Genomic DNA, 14,731 nt, shown 5'->3' with positions numbered 1-14,731 from the left:
AGATTCATGGCCCCATTTTCCCTACAACGTATGCATCTGACAGCTGGCCTTATCATCCTATTTTTAGACATAATCTGTGGGATTACAGAGTGGTTTCTTTCAAAGCTATGCTGCAGAAATGCAAGCTGTGTAGAAAATGGTTTTGCTTTGTAGCAATTTGGAGACTATTTAATACACACTATATTTAAATTTTTGAATTTAATCAACTAATGTAGACTCCTTTATCCAAATATTTCATCTTAAATTCCACTTCCAGTTACAACTGTATTCTAACAAATTCAGGAGAAATAAATGCTGAAATGCTAGAAATACTAGAAGTGAAAATAAGTTTTTACTTTATGTCATATCAATAATTTTCATTTCCCTTTCTCTGGGTCATAGGAGGAACAATAGACATATTCCTTATAGGGTTTTAAAAATAATTTATGACAGCATTCATTAAGCACCTATTGGCATTCATTGAACACCATCTGTATCCCAGGAGCTGAGCTTGCCTGATACAGTAGTTCATTTATTTTATATGTTACAATAACCATTAAAGGTTAAGGGATGGTATCCCTGTTTTGTACGAGAAAGCTGTGAGACTCCAAGCAATTGAGTAACTTGTCAAAAGTATGAAATAGTAGAGCAAGAATTGGAACCCAGATCTGTCTGATCTCAGAATCCGTGTGCTTTCCCCTTCAGTGTGCAGCCTGTACTAGGTTTAAGAAGAAGCTGATTGGTAGAACTGGAATGGCTAAGTTCTGAAAGGTATAATAATTCAAAATGTAATTGGGGATTTTATGTAGGTATTTGTACCTAAAATAGACTAAAAAACCATAAAATAGAATTCACATACAGCTATGTGTTTATAAATATTCATTTTGATTTAGAACTATTATTTTGCAGGTTCTGTCACTTTTGATTACACAAATGAAAAAATTTAGAAAACGTGGCATACTACTTTAGCATCTCAAATGTTCATCTGGAAAATGTTCTTGCTTTTAGTTCACAAAATGTTTACAGTTTCACAAATGATTAACGAGATCAAGTTGCCCAAAATTTTGGAGGAAAAAAAAATCGGTATCATTGGAGGTTAATCTTCCTGTGCCAATGACTACATTATCTAGAAAAACCACGCTAAATGATTTAGAACTTGGCAGGCATGACTTTGTTGTTCTTTAGATTGGAATGTCTAAGACACTACAACTGCAGTAGTGTTTATCTGACAGTGTCCTTAGAAGCAAGACACCTCAAGAAAGTGAGAGGCCTAATAAAACAAGACCTTGATAGCTTTGGGAAATTGACTTGAGAAAGGAAAAAAACACTCAAAACTTAGAGTCAGATCCTAGCTCTGACCACTTAAGCATTTGACTACCATTCTGAGCCTCAGTTTCTTCACTGATAAAGTGGGGTAATGATACCTTCTTACAGAGTTATTCTGAAGTCATGGTTATAAGTGGATATTTTTTACAATCAAGATGAAGGAGTATGTTTTGCAACTACTGGAGTTGCAACATTTTATCAGTGATGTAATTCCAACAGTAATTATGTTTAAATAACCTGCTGTCACACTTTGTTGCAGGAAAATATCTTCTCATGCAGTTGGTCTACTTGGCCTATTTTAATGTAGTTGAAATGAACCTTGTTTGGCTTAATAGCAAACAATTCTTGTTTCATTGCTTATCATTCTGCCGGTTCCTGTCCTTGGTTGGCAGGCTATGTACAACAATACAAAATGTGAAATTAGTTTTCCCTGTTACATGTGTGCATTTGGGGCAGAAAGAATGTGAATTAAGGATGGATCCTGGAAGGCCATCTGAGATGTGAAAAGGGAAGCGCTGCAGGAGACAGAGACCTCTTTGGCTTGGCTTTGGCTTGACTTATCACTTGGACCTGAGGCCGTCAGCACAAAGAGGATGTGCTGGCTTGTTAAGATTAACAACAAAGACCAAACAGATTCCTCCCACCTCACAAACCATCTTTCCCCCATCTACATTTACAGTTCATTGGGACCACTGCATTTTCTATTGCTTTCTTTAAAAAAATAAAAACCAAAACCCTCACTCTTGTTTGCCAAGACATTGCTCTTTACATCCAATCTTTCGCTATAATGATAGTGCTCACATTGACATTGCTGAAAACCCCTCAGCCTGTAGATTTCCAAAGCCTGCTTTACCCAGTGCTTCTTATTTTCTACCTTTTGTGCTTTTTTTTGCCATCCCACATCTAGGAATGAGTGGAGGAAGGGAAACATGTCTGTCATAGTTCATCACCCCTACTTTTTTTTCTTTTTTTAATGTATAAAGGTAGAGACTGTTCAGTATGTCTGTCCTACAGTCTGAGATGGGTTGATGGAGTCAGTCTGATCTCAGCTTTACCACATTCTAGTTTTGTTTGACCTATGCCAAAATTGTCTCATCTTTCAGAGCTCAGTTTGTCATTTGCAGAAATGGGAAACATTGTCTTTGTACTACAGGTATTAAGGTTGAATAAAACAATATATGTGAAACACCCAGTACAGTGCTTACTTAACACATGAGAAGGGTTTAATAAATGTTGTATTCTTTTCTTCCAAAAGTATTTTCTAAATAGAACCAAATTGATTCTTGCACTTATCTAACAAACATATATTAATCACTGTGTTAATCACTCGTATAAGGATAGCTTCTCAATCCTTTGTCTTTAAGCTCCATTTTATTATTGAGGAAAAAAAGCCTTTTAAGTTCCAGGCAGCTGGCTTAAAAGTGACTTTGGGAACATATGTAATTTATAAATCAGGATCTGTCATCCTGAAGCAAAGAGAGCTCTGGAGATAAACCTGTGGATTTATTGCATCCATGATGTTTCTGTCCCTTATTATTAGAGCATAGGATGGTCCTTGTGAATCCTAAACAAAACTAAGTCCTAGATATATTAGTCAGGATTCTCCAGAGGAACAGAACCAGTATGGGGTATGTGTGTGTGTTTGTATGTATATGTAGATAGATAACTAAAGATTTATTGTAGCGAATTTGGCTCACATAATTATGGAAGCTTACAAGTCCAGAATCTGCAGGGTGGGCCAGCAGGTTGGAGACCCAGGAAAGTCAGCGCTGCAGTTCCAGTCTGAAGGCTGACAGACCCAGGAGAGCTGATGTTCCAGTTCAAGTCCAAAGGCAGTCTCCTGGAGTATATCTTGCTCAGTGGAGGGCCAGTCTTTTTGTTCTCTTCAGGTCTTCAATAATGTGGATGAGGCCCAACCACATTATTGAGGGCAATCTGCTGTATTCAGAGTCCACCAATTTAAATCTTAATTTCATTCAAAAACACCTTCATGGAAATACCCAGAGTAATATTTGACCAAATGTTTGATCTGATGGCCCAGCCATGTTGACATGTAAAACTAACCATCACACTAAGTTTTTTTTTTTTTTCTTTTTTGTTCCCTGGCCCCCCGCCCCCCGCCCCGTCCCCACATTTGTGTACGTTGTCTCATTTCACAGTCGCAGCCTGAGAGATGGAGGTAAAATCCTTCTCTGCTTTGACATTTGAGGATTTAGGGATTGGCCAGGATCTTACAGCTAGCTTATTAGGGGGTGGGATTCGCACCCTGAGCTGTCAAACTCCAAAAAGCCCCATGCTCTTCCTACTAACTAGTACTATCTTGTCTCAGGACTACCCCTGGGCATGTTTATCTTTATCTCTACTGTACAGAAGGGAAACTCAGGGCCGGAGAAGGATCAGGAGTTTTCCTGGGTCACGAAAAAAGATCAGACACCAGGTCTAGGGACGCCCACCTATGCCCCAAAATCCTCCTCCCATCCCCACTAGCTCAGTGGCATGGACCTGGAAAGGGTGGCTTGGCTCGGCTCTGCTGAGTCACTCCACACTAAGTTTAATGAAAAACAAAAGACTTAGAGATTCTTATCAATATTGGTCATTGCTTTTGTGTCTCTTAATAATAATACAACTGCAGTCCTTTCCAAAGTATTTTCACATGCATTATCTCAGTTGACCTTCATAGAAGCTCTTGTTAGGTTATCAGATATAACTCCACTTGTCTGAATAGAGCACTAAGACTGAGACAGATTATCAGACTTGCCCAAGGTCTCACAGCTAGTGAGTGGCAGAGCTACAATTTGTCCAGGTACTTCAAACCTGGACATTTTCCTCTTGGCCATTCTCTCTGTGCTAGCTGGGAAATTCTGGAAATGGTTTTGAGAATCTGGTGGCTTTTCTTCTTGGAACTATCATACTCCTCCTTGGAACCATTTTGTGATTAAAAAGTTAAAAAAATATATACCGGTGGAACCTAAAGATCTTTTCAGATGATTCTAATGATGCCCTAAGGCAGAAAGGAAGAAAGAAAGAGGGAGGGAGGACGTTGGCAGCAGAAAGAATAATGTCAAAAAGTAATTAGAGCAGGACAAATGCCATGTTCAAGACTGTTATTTCTGTAGGCAGTGAGGAGGAAGGGCACTAATGCAATGTGATGGATTTGGAGCAAAACCCCGGGCACTGCACAAACTGCAGGGACTCAACCAATAGCAAGGCTCAAATCACAAGGTTTGACTGAACAATATTTGATATCTCAAAGAGTTGTTTCATGTTGTTTGGAGAAACTATTGTGTCAGGGGATCTACTTTCTTGATTTTAGTGCTTTTGGGAAACAGCCTCATGTTCTTATGTAGGTAGTTGGTGTGTCCGAGGATAACCCATCCCAGCATTTTGTCCCTACACATCTCCAGGCTGGGCCGGGGCATGATGCCAACAGGGATTTTGAAAAGAAGATACCTAATATGAAATGAATTGGGGTATTACCTATTTGGAGAGGGAATGAAATAAAAAAGGAGTCTTATCAATATGCAACTTGGTATTAGAAAATCAACCTAGAAAAAGGCAGAAGGTAATACTCTCATCTGTCTGAGGACAGATTTGCTAGCCTAGATAACCTGTATCCATGATCCCACTGCTGCCACCATGTATGAGGCAACTGCCACAACCCTCAAGAAAGATAGAACTTCCATATTTGCCTGGAAGGAAATCTTCACAAGTAGTTCAGCTCTCTCCCCTGTAAGTAACCATACCCTTGAGGTCTTTTACTAATTGCTGCCACTGCTATGGCAGGGTAGTTAAGAGCTTGTGCCTTTAGTACTCAGACATTCCTGGGTTCGTATTTTAGCTTTGCTCTTTATGAGCTGTTTGACCTTGGGCAATTTACCTAACCTCTCTAAGACTCAGTGTTTTTATTTCTAAAATTAGGATAATAAGCGTATTTCCAGACTTCTTATGAGATTTTGGTAAGATGATACACATAAAACATTTAGCACTGGTGCCAGGCGTAAGTCAGGACCCAGTAAGGGTAGAAGAAAAAGTATGGAGTGGGAGGGTATGTGTGTGGGGCCAGGGGGCTTAAGTTGTCTACCAAACAGGCCTCAGTAGGGGGCTAGACATCTGTTCTTCAGATCTCTAGTTTAAGCAGAGATCAATGGTTTATCCCTCAAGACCCCATAGTATAGCTGAGGTAGGGCTAAAAAAATTAAACTAGGGTTTCTTTACTTAGTACTCAGGCAGTAGGAAGGGGAAATTAAGACAGTGTTATGCTTCTAAAAAATTGGACTCACAAGGTATAGATTATTGCTCTTGGTCATGTGAAGGGACTCACCTTTCATTCGTGGCTCTTGGCTTGCCTGAGCTGCCATCCATCTCCCAGCCCCCATCCCTGTTCCCATCCCCACTCTGAAATCCTCTAACAACTCAGAACTGACCAACCAAAGATAGTCTTAATACCCTGCCATTGTATACTTACCTTCAGTTCACTTCATTTTGACAATTCTTTTTCTTGTCATGCCACCATCTCTGCAGAGGGCTGACTGCTAAGAGGGGCAAAGAAAATCCTGCCACAACCTATAGAGACAGACCTTTTATTTGGCAGACTGCAACAGGAAATGTGTTTCTGGACCTTTTAGAAGTACTCTCTGCCTGGTGTTGGGCTCATAGCCCCCTTGTTAAGATTCTATAGTTATATCACAGTGAATCTTCTGAGGTACTACCCCCAACAACCATGGATTTATGAACTATTTTCTAAGGTCTCTTTGTCTGTGCATAAAATCATGTAAAAATTGAGCCCACTTGTACATTGTGCCTTGCTTGTTCTGGATCTGTGTGTCTATGAGAAGGCCTCAGGAGCCAGAGTTGAGCTCAGGTTTTTTTGTCAGGTTTTCTAGTGCTTTTCTTGGTCTGCCTAGAATTCCAAAACCCTGTTTGTTTGTGGCTTGTGGCTTTTCCCCTGATAGTCTTTACCTTCTGTTAGGTGCCCAAATCCTAAAGAATATAATGTCAGGTGTAAAGACAAAAGTAAATCCCAAATATGTTATAATGGTCCAAGATTTATAACTTGCTGATATTATATCTTTTCTAGTTTATCAGTTATCTCTAGGCATTTCTTTTCAGAGACCGTGATTAGGTAAAATAATCTCAGTTGTCAAGGTTTAGTGCAAGGTGTTTTAGTTAACAGTTCAAGGAGTCTTGATCTTTTTAGCTGTGATCAACAGAAAATGCTAAGAAACTTTGACATTTTGCCTGCCTGAGCTTATTTTTCCAATGTGAGTGAGCAATATCAACCACATTATCAACCCTATTTAGTGTGACAGACACAGGATTTTTCACACAGAACCAGTTCTTTCCTACTAGGTAGTTCTCTGCACCTAGTCAGTAAGAGAAAGCTGTGGGGAAATTATTGGTTGATCGTACTAGGTTTTCATTGTTTTTGTTTTCTTAGTTCCTTGCCTGATGCTGGGAAAGCCTGTGGTGACTGCAGATGAAGGTGGCCTTTTATACTTTTTAGCAAAATGGTTGCCAAAAAGTAACCATCTGGCAAACAAAAAAAAAAAAGAGAGAGAGAGAGAGAATCTTCCATATGGCTTATGGTTTGAATTTTGTCTCTTGTCATTTCTCCCCAGTTTTTCTATACAAAACAAAATGCAGGATACATTTAGAATAATATTCAAATAAAGCCTTTTAAAATTTATAATTATTTTCCATAGATGTCAGAATCATATATTGAATCCCAGTTGTGTGCTGAGCATTTTATGAGCTACTGAAAAGGAAATATCTTGTTGCTTCTGGGAATTGGTCTGTAATGATCTCACTTTTAGCGGAGTGTATAAAATTTCTTAAATGCACACTTATTCAAAAAGTTTTAAAAAGTTTTAAAGCCTCTGTCCTTCAGTATTCATCTGAAGTGTGATCACTGTTTGGTGACTATCCCTGGATCTTGCAGGCTTGGCACATTTCTGCTGCCACTTGTATTGAGTTAGTTATGTTTAGGAGCTGGGCTCCAGTTGCTTTACATGCTGCAGTGGCTATGGGCTAGTTATGTTAACTTCTCTGAACATTATTTTCCTTTTCTCTTCAAAGGGCATGGTCCTTACTCTGCCTCACATGATTCTTATGAGGGTCAAATAGGATAATGCATGTGAAAGTCCTTTTCCAAGGGGCAAAGCATTGTATGAGCATAGAATAATGCATGTTTTTCAAGGATATCTTTTTCCAACTCTTTTTTTGTTTCAACAACTTCATTGAGGCATATTTTACTCTGTGCAATTTAGTGATATCTAGTAAATTTACCCAAGTTGTGTAACCATTACCATAAATCAGTTTTAGAACATTTTCATCATCCCCGTAAGATCACTTGTGTCCCTTAACTGTTAGTCCTATTCCCAACTCCTGATCCAGGCAATCCCTAATCTACTATCTGCCTCTATAGATTTGCCCTTTCTGGACATTTTATCTAAATGGAATCATACAATATGTGTTCTCTCTGTCTTGCTTCTTTCACTTAGCATGATGGTTTGGAGGTTTGTTCATGTCATAGTATATATGAGTAGTTCTATTTCTGAATAGCATTCCATTATATGGATATACCATACATTTTGTTGAGTCATTTTTGTATAGTTGTTTTGTTTAGTCCACCAGTTGATGGACATTTAGGTTATTTCCAATTTTTTATTATTATGAATAATGCTGCTGTGAACATTCACATACAAGTCTTTGTGTGGACATGTTTTCATTTCTCTTGAGTATAAAGATGTATCTTTTAATTATAAAAGTAATACATGCTTGTTCTGAAAAATTCTTTATATATGGAAGTATGAAACTTGGTAAATGAGTCACCTCCCTAATTACACTTTCCAGGGGTGGCGATGGTAATAATAATAATCATCATCATCTTAGTGTTTTGAGCATTTACTGTATGCCAGGCATTGTTACCTTACATATTTAATTCAATTCAGTTATTTCATATAGCATACATATGAAGTAATCCTTTTAAGTTGATACTATTTTTCTTTATTTTATGGATGAGAACACTGAAGTTGAAGGACTAAATGTAAAATCGCTTTTCTAGTAAGTGGAAGAGCCAGAATTTGAACTTGGGCATTCTGGTGTACGTTCTTCCAGACTTTCCAAAATATGCAGTTTTTTAAAAACAAAAATTATATACTTATTTTATTCTGTAGCTTGTTTTATTTCACTTAATTTGTCTTACAGATTATTCCATGGTAGGATTTATAGATCTAATTATTTTTATGGTTTCATGAATACATATGCCAGGATTTTTTTAAAATATATATATATTTAGGTTCTACCAGGTCTTAGTTGCACAGGCAGGCACCTTAGTTGTGGCTCACCAGCTCCTTAGTTGTGGCATGTGGGCTCCTTAGTTGCAGCAGGAGGGCTCCTTAGTTGTGGCATGTGAACTCTTAGTTGCAGCGTGCACGTGGGATCTAGTTCCCTGACCAGGTATTGAACCTGGGCCCCCTGCATTGGGAGTGCAGAGTCTTATCCACTGCGCCACCAGGGAAGCGCCAGAATTTGTTTAATTCGTCTTTTATTAGTAGACATTTGGTTGCTGTTTATTTTCCTTCTCTATTATGAATAGGGCTGCAGCAAATATCCTTGTATAATACTTTGCTTACTTGTGTTACTTTTTTGGCCTTAAGTCCTAGAAGTGAAATTTCCAAATGAAAGTGGAAATTTTGGTGCTGTTAAATACCACCCCCCCCACCCCACCCCCGCACAGAAGGTGGTAAATAACCCCCTCCAACTCCCTCACCCTTGTAATCAGCATATGAGAGCCTGTTTTTCCAGCCTCATCAGTGTTTCGTCATTATCTCTGTAATGTGGTTATATGTTATCAATCATATAAACATTCTAGAGAGAAGTTAACATATCAGTGAAGGGCAGTGGTGAATAGCTGGTAAATTTAAGTAGTTTCCAGCCTTTTGATAGGTAAGGATTTGGCATTTATCTAGTCTCTCAAGAGATGCAATATTGGAGTAGCCCAAACTGTAATTCAGATTAATTTAGGTTGACTTACTTGGTTGATGATTTAAAATGAACACTAAGACTTTTCAGTCACAGCCATTTCCATTTTCTTAGGCCTGTTCCCTAACTGCTCTGGCCTGCTGGTTACCTTTCACCTCATTGCTGCCTACACTATCCTTGTCTTGCCCCCCAACTCACTTTATTTTTTTTAACATCTTTATTGGAGTATAATTGCTTTACAATGGTGTGTTAGTTTCTGCTTTATAACAAAGTGAATCAGCTATACATATATATATATCCCCATCTCTTCCCTCTTGCATCTCCCTCCCTCCCACCCTCCCTATCCCACCCCTCTAGGTGGTCACAAAGCACTGAGCTGATCTCCCTGTGCTATGCGGCTGCTTCCCACTAGCTATCGGTTTTACATTTGGTAGTGTATATACGTCCATGTCACTCCCTCACTTTGTCCCAGCTTACCCTTCCCCCTCCCCGTGTCCTCAAGTCTGTCCTCTAGTAGGTTTGCGTCTTTACCCCCAACTCACTTTAAAGTGAAGCCAAGAAGGGAGATGAGAACTTGGACATCTGGGATAGATACGTGTGCTTACCATTTCCATTCTTTCCTTCAGTGGAAACTGCCAGAGTGAGGCCAACAGCCTAATGCTATCCTTTTGTAGTCTCTCCAGAGGTAAGGAAGGCTCTAGTCATTTCTGTTGTTGGCAGAATCCAAGTTGGCATGGTCTCTGTGGCCAGTATATAGCGCTGTATATACCTGTTTAGGGGGAGGTTGCTTTTCCATCCTGGTTCCAGTAAAGGAATCAAGGACACAAGAGTGTTGGATGTTGCTAGTTGTGGATGATCCCCAGTTGTCTTGCAGGAGCCAGAGCTTACCACATCTCTCAGATACTGGGAACCCTGGTTAGAATTTTCCTGTAGATTTTGCCTTTGTCTTCTGACTATCCCTTTCCTCTCCACTCTCCATGCTTGGTGTCTCATCCCTAGGCCCTGTTCGTCTGGGGGATGCTGCCCTCTGCTGGTGGACTGTATGATACCCACAGCAGTTTAGATGGATCTGATCACTAGAGGAACTGACAAGGCTATATAGAGCCAGAGTCATAAAGCTCTCTAGTCTCCAGTTTCATGAAACGGTCCTAAATCTTTCTGCTGTGAGAATAATTCATCAATCACTAGAATAGTACAGAGACTTTCATTGTAATATCTATTGTGGCAAAAGAATAAAACCTAGGTGTCCAGCACTCGGGATTGTACTTACAGGAGCTAAAATTGGCTGTGTAAAGACAACATAGAAGAATGAAAATATTTATCACAAAACAAAAAGCAAGCAGAATATAGCAATTGCAGCCATGGGAAATATTATATTTCTTATGTAGGATAATGGCTAATTTGGAATCCTCAAGACTAGTTGTCAAAGCTAGGATGATCTCCTTTGATATTTCATTAATACTGTTAGTAAAACAGTATGCCCAGTGTTTCTTTAGTGTTGCTGTATATCTGTATTTTCTCCTGAAACAAATACTTGACATTTGAGTGGCCTGCTACAAACATTTCTATGATGCGTGGTCCTCCCTCAGACCTGATTTTCTAGGACAATAAAGTGGTGCCTTAGGTAGCAGCTGACTAAAACAGGTACCCCAGTTGTGACAGGAACTTCCTAGGCAGGCTTTTCACCTGTAGTCTCTTTTATAATATAGGAGGCCACATAGAGTGTAGACATTACTTTGTATGATTTGATGGGAGACTGACTTGCCTCCTTGGTATAGGTCTCTACCTCAAATGATGCCCAGTAGGATGGTGACAACCTACAGGTTATGATATTTCTGAGATTTTCTTTTTGTAAAGAACCATAAGGAGGGAAAGGAGCCTTTTGACAAACCACAACTTCTGTTTTCTAAAACTAAGCACCTCATTACATAACATTTGGATGAGAATAAAAAGTATTGACTCATATATCTTGATCCTTTTCATTTAACAAGTAAATTGCTCAGTTTTCAACAGCAGGACTAGAATGAGGCAAATGCGATACCTATAGTACAAAATTTAAGACAACATTCACTCTCGGGGTCGTGCAAGTTCAGGATCAGCCCTGTTTCTCAAACAATCCCTGTCAGGCCCTGTGCTCATCTCTGAGGAAGACATCATTCCAGATGTGATAGGATAGATTGTTTATTATCCTTTCTCAGTCTAAGCCTGGACTAGAGCCTACGGCCCCTAGGCTCTGGAAGCAGCTGTCTGGTTGAGCAGGTTTTGATCAACCACTTGATTTTTGGCTGTGGGTTTAGCACAGGGGGAGTAGCCCACTAATGACATCCTGACTAAAATCCAGAATGAGTCTTGCAAAATGACTGAGTAAGGTCTAAAAAGTCTGGTTTCTTATCTCCTTAATCATTTCCCCATTTCTTGGCTTTTCCTATATTGATGAATATTTGAGTTTCTTCCAGCTTTTAAAAATTGTAGCATATTCCAGTGATCATCCTTATATGTATATCTTTGTAAACCATAAGTATTTCTGTAAGATAGAGGAGTAAAAGAGGGATCTTTGGGTCAAAAAGTGTGCACAGTTTAAATGTTGATAGATACTGTAAGTTGTATTTAAGCTGTGTATCAACTATCAACATTGTATAAGCATACTCATTTTCTCAAGCCTTTTCCAGCACTGAAATATTCTCAGCATTTTAAATTTTTTGCCAATTTGATGGATAAGAAATAGTACTTAATCCTTATTTGTAGGATTTCTTTATGTTTATAAATAGTGTGTGTGTGTGTGTGTGTGTGTGTGTGTGTGTGTGTGTTTGGGTGTCTTTGCCTTTCAGAAGTTAGACATTTATGTAAACGCAAATACAGTCGTCTTTTCCTTAATGATGTCTGGGTTTTATGTTATGTAGACTTTCCCTCCCCGCAATAGTAAAGAAATACATTATTCTCATTTTTTATTCTAATGATTTTCCAGTCCATTTTTTGTATATGTGATTAGCTCTTTTGTAGCTCATGAAATTCCTGTTTCATGAGCTGTCAACACATTTTACTGCCTAAGGAAAAATAATGAATTTTTAATTCAGAAAGATAATAAAAACGAAATCAATATGCCCTTTTGGTAATGATTACTTTGGGATTATAGACTTGGGACCAGGGTGGTGTTCTCTTCTCCCTTCTGCTCCAATTGTATTTGTCCTTTTCTTAACTTTTTTTTTTTTAAGTACATGTTATTTTTACTAAAAATAATAACTGTTTGACACTTCTGTTTATAAAATGTTTCCACACACGTTCTAATTGGTTCCTCAGAACACTTTTCAGTTAGGACACTTTTCAGTTAGGACAGGTATAATTATCCCCATTTTATGAGTGAGGAAATTAAGATTATATAAGTAATAAGTGATGGAGATTTTTCTGGCTCCAGTTATTCTAGCTACGGCTCTTTTTAGTTATCCAAATTCCAAGAACATTTGACTGTTAATGTATAATCATTCTTCTGTTGTTCATCTCTTTAAAAAAGATTTGTGGCTCAGCATCTGCATGCACACTTTTGCATCCTCCTGAAATAAACAAAACCAATATGCCTCACAAATGTTTCTTAGGTGTTTTGTGGGAGGACAGAGAGGGTTGGAAGGTTGGGATAACTAGAAGTTAATGAAATAGTGCTTTCCTGAAGTTGGAATAAATATTGTGTTGCTGCTTGCCTGATAACCTTTTACAGTTTCCAGTGTCAGGCCTTTGTAGAATTCTCCACATATACATTTAGAATTTTAAAGGAGCTGGGTGAGTCTTTAATAGACCAGGATTTTGCCTCCAGTTCTGTACCTGGCTCCCATTCCAGAACCCCAACTATATGCCTGTCACCAGCTGCCTCTCTGAGGTCTATCATGCATTTTCCTTTTGCTGAGTGTTGATTTTCTTTCTTTTTTTAAGATTTTTTTTTTGATGTGGGCCATTTTTTTAAAAGTCTTTATTGATTTGTTACAATATTGCTTCTGTTTTTTGTTTTGATTTTTTGGCTAGGAGGCATGTGGGATCTTAGCTCCCTGATCAAGGATCAAACCTGTACCCCCTGCATTGGAAGGCGAAGTCTTAACCACTGGACCGCCAGGGAAGTCCCTGAGTGTCGATTTTCATACCACTGTGACTCTTATAGTGAAGTACTTACTGTAAAAAGTACCCTACCCATTTTCTTTTTGTGTAATTTCTCGTTTTAGTAGGTCATTAAAATAATGGCACTGCAGTGTCTTAGCCTGGAAAGTTATCAGATTCTTTTTACACTGTATTTGAGAATTCTCAATGTTATATGATAAAGGATCTAAGTTTCCCAACTTTGTAATAACTTGATCTGAACAGAGATGTTCAGTGGAATTCAAGTATCTTATTTGTGTGAAAGGTGAACTTCACCAAGACTGAGAAAACACCATTAAAAGGGCAATATCAGACTTCAAATTAATAATTATTTCATTAGTACCAAAAGGTCAAGTAAGATTGTACAGAGTTGTTTTCCAGGAATATGCTCAAAAGGATTGCTTTAATGCATTTGGGTGTCTCTTGCAAAGAAGATATGGTGAATGGGAAGGTTGGCTTTGGGCAGAGTTGTAGAGGCTTGAAAAATATCCAAGAAGAAAAGGAGAATTTCATTGTGGTGACCAGTTCATTTAAGAGGGATTATGATATTGTTATCTTTACAGTCATTTTTGTGCTAATTTGCAAAGGGGAATTCTGCTTATAGTGGTAGACTTTGTCCAAGTCAAGATGATCCTGAGGCAAAGTTTTAGGGTCTGTTCTCTCTAGCTGTTGGATTTATCTCTTTGGCTCCTCTTTTTTTTTTTTTTTTTTTTTTTAATTAATTAATTAATTTTTGGCTGCATTGGGTGTGCGGGCTTTCTCTAGTTGTGGCTTGCAGGGGCTACTCTTCCTTGCGGTGCGCAGGCTTCTCGTGGTGGCTTCTCGTTGCGGAGCATCGGCTCCAGGCGTGTGGGCTTCAGTAGTTGTGGCAGACGGGCTCAGAATTTGTGGCTTGTGGGCTCTAGAGCACAGGCTCAGTAGTTGTGGCTCATGGGCTTAGTTGCTCCGTGGCACATGGGATCTTCCCTGACCAGGGCTTGAACCTGTGTCCCCTGCATTGGCAGGCGGATTCTTAACCACTGTGCCACCAGGTAAGCCCTGGCTCCTCTTGACTTTATAATCCATATCTCATCTCACAAACCAACCATCACAACCTGTCTTAGATTCTATCCTGTATGAATTGAATACGGCAATAGGTAACTTAAGAAAACAATCAGTGCTTTTAGGGGAATACCTGAAGGCCAGTTGTCAGGGATATATGAATACTAATCAGGATTTCAGGAAATATATTCTCTAATCTTGAACATTTTTCACTCTGGCTGGTGAGAACAAGAGCTATTCCTGGCTCTTGTGAGCCCTGAAAATAATTTCCCCATTCCTTTTG

The 14,731-nt window shown here is 38.9% G+C and overlaps 1 protein-coding gene and 1 non-coding gene across 2 annotated transcripts in view; one reads left to right on the top strand and one right to left on the bottom strand.

Moving 5' to 3' along the window:
* NR6A1 (nuclear receptor subfamily 6 group A member 1) overlaps positions 1–14,731 on the top strand; it is a 218,897-nt gene that overhangs the window by 112,670 nt on the left and 91,496 nt on the right. The gene's annotated exons all lie outside the window — the stretch shown is intronic.
* On the bottom strand, positions 8,752–8,824 carry TRNAG-CCC (transfer RNA glycine (anticodon CCC)). Its single transcript has one exon. It is a non-coding gene; the product is annotated as a tRNA-Gly (tRNA).

The sequence above is a fragment of the Lipotes vexillifer genome, unplaced genomic scaffold (assembly GCF_000442215.2).
Source record: "Lipotes vexillifer unplaced genomic scaffold, Lipotes_vexillifer_v1.1 scaffold890, whole genome shotgun sequence".
NCBI classification, from domain to species: domain Eukaryota; kingdom Metazoa; phylum Chordata; class Mammalia; order Artiodactyla; family Lipotidae; genus Lipotes; species Lipotes vexillifer.
The sequence above is the reverse complement of the archived record's forward strand: the minus strand, read 5'-3'. Positions and strand labels throughout refer to the sequence as shown.